This window comes from Podarcis bocagei (genome assembly GCF_964188305.1).
Source record: "Podarcis bocagei genome assembly, chromosome: 1".
Classification (NCBI taxonomy): domain Eukaryota; kingdom Metazoa; phylum Chordata; class Lepidosauria; order Squamata; family Lacertidae; genus Podarcis; species Podarcis bocagei.
This window is the reverse complement of record NC_138125.1, coordinates 74942098-74951571: the sequence shown is the minus strand read 5'-3', so window position 1 is coordinate 74951571 and position 9474 is coordinate 74942098.

The following is a 9474-nucleotide window of genomic DNA, read 5'->3' as shown; positions in this document are numbered from 1 at the left end:
GAGGAAGCTACTTGGGTGCCTGGGGTGGGGCGAGCCACCCATAGGGGTGGGGTCTCCGGAGTCTGCCTGCCTCCTCCCACTCAGCTGCCCTACAGCTGGGGGGGGGAGGCAGTGGGCGGACCATTTGGGCAGCGCAGAGCCTGTGTGCGCCCAAGCCACAGTGTCTCTCCCAGGAAAGATGCGTGGCTCGGGCACAAGCCCCACAGTGAGTGCCGCCTGGCATTTTGTCACCCCTCTCAGTGGTGACACCTGGGGTGGCCCACACTCCCCTTCCTCCGCCCCTGGGTGGTGGTGAATAAAGCTTATTTCCAGGCACAGTGGAAAAAGTCAAATGTAATGTGCCAATATTGTATGTGCAGATGCAGTCTAATTTCATAATCCCATACATGTTTACTTTGGCATTAGTCCCATTATACTCACTGGGTTTTCTACATGAATATGTAGTCCCTCTAGATTTACATATTGATTTTATGCTAAACAAACTATTTGCATATACAGGCGCATTACTTGCACTGAGTAAGCAATATAGCATAATGTGAATGTTTGGAAAATAAACCTATGACTGATGGGGAATTAAGAAACAGTGCAATGTTGCTGGTAGAACAGCAAGTTCAACATTACAGGCCATGTTCATCTAATTAATTCACCTCTACAGAAGCAGCTCCAGAGAGAACTGGTGTATCTGCACAGTTGCCTATAATTTAAGAAGCAAAAGTGACTTAAGATAATTTATCAAGGAGGAAGTTAATTAACATTTCCCCTCTCTATAAGAAAAAGATGGCTCACTAACTTTGACTAATTGTTTTCTGCTGTGTACTTGCGTGTCTGAAAAGGTGCCGGTACAGATTTTCTTTTTTACCAAAATAAAAAATGCTGCTTTCAATTTTTGCACAAAGGGTGCCATCTAGTGTTCCTTTTCAAAATAACAATCACTTGCACTCTAGTCACACATTTTAAGCTATTCTCTACTTCTCTTTGGTTTGTCACGCAGAGCCCATTCTTCCTCTACACAGCTTACAACAATTTACGTATGGCTCCCAGGTGGCTCCTCTCCAAGCAGCTTAATGGATAGCCTTGCTAAACTTCCAGAGATGGAACATTGTTGTGTGCCTTCAGATCGTATCAGTACAGCACTGCTGGAGAGGCACATTCCCTGTCTGCAAATATTGAAAGCTTTTGTTGCTGTACCATTCATTGTGTGTAATCCTATGCACAGGTGCTGCTGAGGTGCTTACTTGGCTGTAAAAGTTCATAAGGACTTCCATATTGAATCAGACACAAACAGTCCAGCCTCTGACAGTGAACAATCAGATGGGAAGCTGCCTTGCAATGAGTCATTGACCCATGTAGGTCAGTTCTGTCAGCAGTGGCTCTCAAGTTTCAGAAGAATCCCCCTTAGCCCTTTCTGGATATGTTGGGGATGAAACGTAGGGCTTTCTGCATTCAAAGCACATATTCTACCACTGATCTTTGGGCTTTGCCTGTAGCATAGCATGATGGAACATAGCATCAAACAGTGTGATGAAGCCATCCACACACCAACTGCCTTGTTCATCCCCAACATTTAGTCAAAAGTGCCATTTTTAGCTACTGCTAAAAGCTCTTGTCAGGCCTAACTTCTATTAATTTGCCTGATCCTTTTTAAAAAAGCAGCAGCAGCAGCAATCAAATATTCTCCTGTTTCTGCGGATTGCTAATTTAGTGAGGAAATCCTCGCCATTTTTGTACCATCCTATAGGTCCCGTGGGACGCGGGTGGCGCTGTGGGTTAAACCACAGAGCCTAGGGCTTGCTGATCGTATCCCCGCGATGGGGTGAGCTCCCATTGTTCGGTCCCAGCTCCTGCCAACCTAGCAGTTCGAAAGAACGTCAAAGTGCAAGTAGATAAATAGGTACCGCTCCGGCGGGAAGGTAAACGACATTTCTGTGCACTGCTCTGGTTCGCCAGAAGCAGCTTAGTCATGCTGGCCACATGACCCGGAAGCTGTACGCCAGGTCCCTTGGCCAATAAAGCGAGATGAGCGCCGCAACCCCAGAGTCGGTCATGACTGGACCTAATGGTCAGGGGTCCCTTTACCTTTGCCTTTATAGATCCTTTGCTTATCAAGAGGTTATGTTCACCTCTTGGTTTAGGAGTAAATGGTAAAACCAAATGGTAATAATAATAATGTTTAGACTCTGCCCATCTGGCGTGGTTGCCTCAGCCACTCTGGGCAGCTTCCAACACACATAAAAACATAATAAAATATCAAACATTAAAAACTTCATGATACAATCTCTTCCCAGTTGTCTGCATTCATGCTATGCTGTCAGCCAAACATCCTGGGATACTGAATTCCACAAAATCATGATGTGCTGCAGAAACTAGTTCTTTATTTCCACATTCAGTTCCTTGTTTCAGAACAAGACCCTCTCAAGGCAGCTCACAATGAATACCATGAAAGCAAAACACTGAAAGGATAAGTTTTTAAACTGAAACAGCAGCATAAAATGCATCCCTGCCCAGCACGACAATCCAGATAAAACACATTATGGCTGCAATTCTATATGCCCTTGCCCATTGCATTCAGTGGGGGTAATAATAATAATAATAATAATAATAATAATAATAATAATACTTCTGATTAGACCCATAAAGGATTAAGTGCTGTGGTCTTGTGCCGAGCCACAAATGAGCAGAGCTCCGTGCAATGGGAGGCCAGCCGACCAGAAGGGTCTCAGAGATGTACTTGCCTGGAGGCAGAGTCAGTATCCAGTCAGGTCCAGTCCTGGGGTCAGGCAAACAGCAATCCACATAGTCAGATGGCCCAGGGGTCAGGGAATCTGGTAGTCAAGGGTCAAGGCGAGCAGGAAGCAGCAAGGCAGGATCAGGAACTACAAGCATTGATTCCAGCACCTGCCTGTTGCTGGAAGTTCTGCTTAAGGAGGCTGAAGCCAGCTGGCTCTCATTATCGCCTTCTCCTCTGTGTCCTTGAAGGCTGGTCAGCTGCAGGTGGAGTCACTCTGCCTTCTCCCCCTTCAGGCTGCTGTTCAGTAGGCGAAACTGACTCCTGGCCCATGACTTTAAGAGGTAAACAACTAATCATGATTTACAACAGAAAAAAGCAACTATTAAAGCCCAGTGCAGCTTCTTTAGCTAAAATGATTTTAGCTAATAAAATGGTTTTAAAGGTCCACTTAAAAATGGACAGAGAAGGAACCAAGCAGAGACATCTGGGAAATTGGCCAATTTCAGTTTCTCTCTGTTTCTCATTCTTCCTGTCTTAAGTTCCGTTCTCCACATTTCCACATCAGTTTGCGATTTTATTTCATTTTTAAAATGTCCTCATAAAATTGATCAGCTTTTCAGTCCAAAATTCTCCTAATATACGCTTTTTTTGGCAAAGCAATTTCCCACAATATAATGCGTTGCCACACATTATTTTCACTGATGTGTGCATTCTTAATGCACATATCACTTTGGAACCCAGTCAGATGGGTGGGGCATTGATATTATTATTATTATTATTATTATTATTATTATTATTATGTGCAAAACAATTAGGTTCACCTTTAAATGTGAGGCATTGGTTTTGCCTGTATCCATTCATCCTGTAAAAAGGTGAGCCCAGAACAGCAATATTTGTAGTTGTCTTCTGGTCTGGGGATGGAATACCGTCATCTATCTGGCATTTTTACTGTCTGTCTCTCCTTAGACATAAAACTACATGAAGATGCTGGTAGGTTTGTTTTTAAAAGAAACGAAACAACAACAGGTGCTTTTCTTGGTTGCAGTGAAAGGTTTGACACATAATGCATCTGTAAAAACATAAGACAAGTAAAGGCAATGAGCAATACCTAACAAGCGCTATCATTCTTTCCTCATGCCCATCATTAGATGCTACTAATAACTCAAGTTCCCATTTTTAAAACACTTTGGACTACCAGTGCTATAAACTGTAATTCCAAACTAGACCTGTTGCACTTTTATCCTGCAGATGGCAGAGTTGTACAGTGTTTTGCAATTCTTATTGCTAAAATGTCCAGCATGACTGTGCTGCTCTTACAACTTTTTTTAGGTTTTTAAGTACCGTATTTTTCGCTCTATAACACGCACCCAACCATAACACGCACGTAGTTTTTAGAGGAGGAAAATCCGTAGGCATGCCACCCGTAGGCATTCCCTCCATAACACGCACAGACATTTCCCCTTACTTTTTAGGAGGAAAAAAGTGAGTGTTATCGTGCAAAAAATACGGTATTTTTTTAAGGTATAAATTTCCTGTGTCATGCTACCATGCCTCCTATGTGTAGTTTATTATGTGCTTTCACTGCACACATATCTATTTCAGTGCATGGACACATTTTGGGAAGCCAGTGCCTGGGCTTTAAGTCCTGCACAATAGGCATCATGCCTAAAACACATTGCAAAATCTCCACATTTTGCATTTGCCATTTGGGGAGAAGATCCTTTAACATCCATATGCACTTATTGTGCAGTAGTACTTGCAGAAGATAACTTCTAGAGAATACTTGATCTCAGAAAAACCCACCACAGGAAAGACGCATACTATATATGCTGTGAAAAAAGGAAGGACATGCTACTAGAATATAAAACAGAAGCAGGGAAAGTGCCTTAAATGGGAGGGGTGAACAGCAGCTCTTTAGGAATCCAGGGATTCCTGTTACCTGGTGTCACTTATATTATTTCACTCATGGACTTATTTTTATGTTGTGATCTTCAGAGGAAGGATGGTATGCATATAATAATAATAATAATAATAATAATAATAATAATAATAATAAGCTGTTTTTAGGCAGGAACAGCCAGAAATACTTGCACATCTTGCTTCATAACACTCTAGAGATTTACTTTAAAAAACAAAAAAAATGAAACTTCAGTGTCTGGGGCTCCTTCCCAGGACCACCAATGAAGGCCCTCATGATTGCAGTCACCAAGTTGGCAGCCCCTGCAAATGTTCATTTGTAGGTCCTAATACGTCTGTCTTCTGTGAGTCCATCTTGTATTAGCTCGTTGAATTTTGTACCTTAAACCCATAATGCTGACCAAGTTCAGGACCTGCCACTCTCTTACTCCCTTCATTCCACCAGGCCACTCACCCATACCAATATTCCTACAATTGATCCTGACATACAAAATGTGGCAGGATTTTATGGCAGGGAGATCATTTACACCTATATGGTTCTTCAACTCCATCCATGGGGAATCTGTGGCCCTCCAGATGTTGTTGGACAACAGCATCCATCATACCTATCCATTGGCTAGCCACCTATCCATTGTGGCTGATGGGAGTTGGAGTCCCAACAACAAATGGAAGGCCACAGGTCTCTCTCCCACCGCTGTATGTAAATTACAGGGCTAGCTGTACTATGAAGCAAGATGAAGTGTTCACTTCAGGCATCAGTCTAATGAAATTTGCCTGTGCTCAGCCTATCTCTGTGTGCCATAAAAGAGAGGGGCATCATGTTGACCTTTTTGTGAACATTGTATAAGGCTGGAAAGTAACACTGGACTAGAAATCTTCAGACAGTGTTGGTCAGCCTGTGGAGCAAAGAGTGTCAAAAAATGGCACAGAGCAGATGGGAGTATAATAATAATAATAATAATAATAATAATAATAATAATAATAATAATAATAGTTTTTTTATTTATACCCTTCCCATCTGGCTGGGTTTCCCCAGCCACTCTGGGTGGTTCCCAACAGATGGTAATAATATAATAATAAAAAAGTGATAAAACATCAAACATTAAAAACTTCCCTAAACAGAGCTGCCTTCAGATTTCTTTTAAAAGTCAGATAGTTGTTGATTTCCTTGACATTTGATGGGAGGGTATTCCACGGGGTGGGTGCCACTACCAAGAAGGCCCTCTGCCTGGTTCCCTGTAACCTCACTTCTCACAGGGAGGGAACCGCCAGAAGGCCCTTGGCGCTGGACCTCAGTGTCCGGCCTGGACCATGGGGGTGGAGATGCTCCTTCAGGTATACTGGGCTGAGGCTGTTAAGGGCTTTAAAGGTCTGGCTGTGTCACCAAGTCCGGTCAATACTGTTTCCCACCTCTCCAGCATATTAGCTGTTCTTTTATTTGTTTAAATACTTTTTACCCTGCTCTTCAGCTGAAAAGGTTTGATCATAATCCATAGAAAGCAACATAGTCTCTGTTCACAAGCTAAGTATCTAAAAGACACAACACCTAAAATGAAAAGGAGATGAAGTAGAAAGAGGCAAACAGACTCCAGTTCTTAAAGTTTTATTTTAGTACTTTTATAATGGCAGTGTGGACTGGAAACAGGAGCCAAATGGGGCTGTTGTCTCAGCGAAGCCAGTGGAGTAGCTCAGATTCCCTGCTCTCCCCCTGCTAAAGCCTGATGTTCCCTAGTTCATAGATTGGGAGCAAAAACCACACCAAGGCGTGGAGGTGAAGTGAGCTGTCTATTGCACTGCCTCTGGACTTCATTTGTCGAGCACTTGCCAAAATAAATGAATAAATGGTCATCACTATTTGTGGGATTGGTAGGGGATGATCCTGCTGTACTTATAGTTTTAGGGACTTTCAGATTTTCTGATACAGTACACTCTAAATAGCACTCCGCATTAACTATGCTCATCATTTGCTTATCTACTGACACTACATTTCAGTGACACCAACATCATCTGCTTTAGCTTACATAAATGACTACCCTGGTTTGAGCTTCAGTCATACTCATACAGAATATGACAGCATTCTTGACCTTTGGGGGAAAAATGTGAGGATAAACCCCGCTGCTAAATCTGTTACCAGGAAGGTTCCGAGTGTTGCCGCAGCCTCTCAAGTTGACTAATCTGCCGTACTAAGCTTAAAACACTTTATTTAGGCGATTATTAAAATATCATGGACTGAACTCAACCTGCCTGCTCTCTCCTTTTTTGCCACGCGGCAGCAGGGGTGAAACTGGGAGCTACTGGGAAAAGGCACAGCTGCTTGAAAACAACCCTCAATGTGAATAATAATAACAACAGGTTGCCAACTCTCATGGTTTAGAAGGGTTTTCTGCTGGTTCCTGAAGACTTGGGGTGTGTTCACATTACCTGAGAGAACAGTGAAGTTGTTTCCGCTCCCTCCACCACGAACAGCTCCCAAAGCAGTGGATGGCATTTAAAGTACAATAGGAGAGGATTCTTGGTTGGGTTTTGGTTCTAGGCACCTTGGAATCATTCCTTACTCTGATGTCTCATCAATGTCAGTTGGTAGCTGGGAGGAAGGAAGAGCCTGAGATGGAGTTGGAACCTAGCTGCCTGATACAGCCATGTAGTGGTTCGACTGACCATTTGACTATCCTTATAATAATTACCTGGCATTGTAATGTGACATTGTACATACTTCTCTCTCTCTCTCTCTCTCTCTCTCTCTCTCTCTCTCTCTCTCTCTGTGTGTGTGTGTGTGTGTGTGTGACAAATGAAGCAGCCCTTGTGTATGTGTTTTAATGGGCCTATTTTGGGATGTGTTAAATGCATGCGTGGTCTCTGTTGTAACATTAGAACCAGGCTGTGGAAACTTAGGTTGCTAAAATAAATCGTTGAAATTCAATATCCGGGAATACTTGTGGAACAGGGTGTTCATTGTCGAACACAAATATTCTGACTGAGAGTTTCAGGGCTTCAGCTTTGCGTGCTGCAATTTTACTTGCTTTCAGTAAGCGGTAGTGTAAAATTAAAAAAGCGACCAAAGGCGGTGAATCAAAATTTTGCTGCAATTTCTGTCCAATTCCTTGTAAGAAAGTACAAATACATTATAATGTCATGGCAAGGAAGATACCAACCTGGCAACATCCATTGGCCAGAGAAGACGAATCTGCAGGGATGTTGCTTACCCTCCCTGTTAACAATGATAAGAAAGAACTCTGAACTAAGAACTAGTGCCTGTGTTTCCTTATTTTCCTCCTCCCTCCCAATTCCTGTTCCTTTTGTGCCGGGCCTTTTAGATTGTAAGCCTAAGGGCAGGGACCATCTTAGCCCTGATCATGGTAAGCTACTCTGGGGGCCTTTTTCAGTTGAAGAAGGAGTTTAAAATACTTCATACATTTAAAGTGATTAAAGTAACATGTAGCTATGGTAAAAATAATAATCAAGAAAACAACAATAATATGTGGTGACCCTCAAACATTTATCTCACTTACAAAATGACAGATATTTATTTACACAGAACACACACAAGCAACAATAGAAAAAGTCTTCAGAGCTTGATAATTACCCAAAACGAAACAAAAAAAGGAAAGATTCTCATAGTATTGAAGAACTTTAAAAGAGCTCCATCTCTATTGTATATGATCTGCTCATGAATAAGAAGCCCAATATGCTTCAAAAGGTCCTCAGTGTTAACTTCTGTGCCAACTCACACAAAAGCAGCACATCGGTGAAAGGGGCTCTGCAATTTGAAGTAGGGATGGGCGAGATATTCCATTTGGTTTGCATTTAAATCAGAATTTATCAAACTTGCACTTTCCAAAACAATACGAGAACTGAAAACATAACCATCCTTTGAAATTCACACGTATCCAAATTTTGTGATGCAGTTTTCTAACTAACCTGTGTTTACAAAAAAATGCATATATTTGCCATTGGCCAGGGATGAAGGGAGCTGTAGTTCAGCAACATCTGGAAGGCAACATCTGGTTAGCACCTCCTGCTCTACAGCCATTAGCAAAACATTATATGGATTGAACTGCAGCCTGGTTGTTACCTAGAATGTCATTAGAGAATAGAATTATCAAAAGTCTTAAATGAATTTATTAATAAATGACCACCTATTGTGGATGCTTTTGTTGAGATTCCTACATACCAGAGAGTTGGACTAGATGCTTCCAATGCTACAATTCTATGACATCATACCTTTTGACTAAATTATCTTGAAGATGGTGTACTATAGACTGTGGCCACACACAGCGAGAACTCGCAGCCTTGATTTCCTAGCCGATGGCCATCAATATCATCCATGAGAGAAGGATGGAATCAATCTACAATCTCCTACACCTTGGTGTAAGTCCCATTGAAGTCAACTGAATTTACTTCAAAGTAGAATTGCACTGTAATTCACCTTATTCTTATATAGGGAGAGTGAATATTCTTCACTGAATGAGAAGTGCATTTGCTAACACTGTACTGAAAGCAACGGGGAAATTCCCTAACCAAAGGCAGAATAACTCCAGCAGTTTTATAAATAAGGTTCTTTATTTAGAATACTGTTGAAAACATTCTCAGAATTTCAAGTTTTAAAAGGTACTAGACCCTTCAGGTTAAGAACGGACCTCCGGAACGAATTAAGTACGTAACCAGAGGTACCACTGTATTGTTTAATCTGGTATTGGAAGTACCTGCAAGAAAGATAAGGGAGGAAGAGAGAATAAAGGACATATGGATAGGATAGAGAATATACACATTTAAATCCTTTGCAGACGATGTAGTTATAACAGTAGAGAATTCTTCAGAAAGCCTACCAA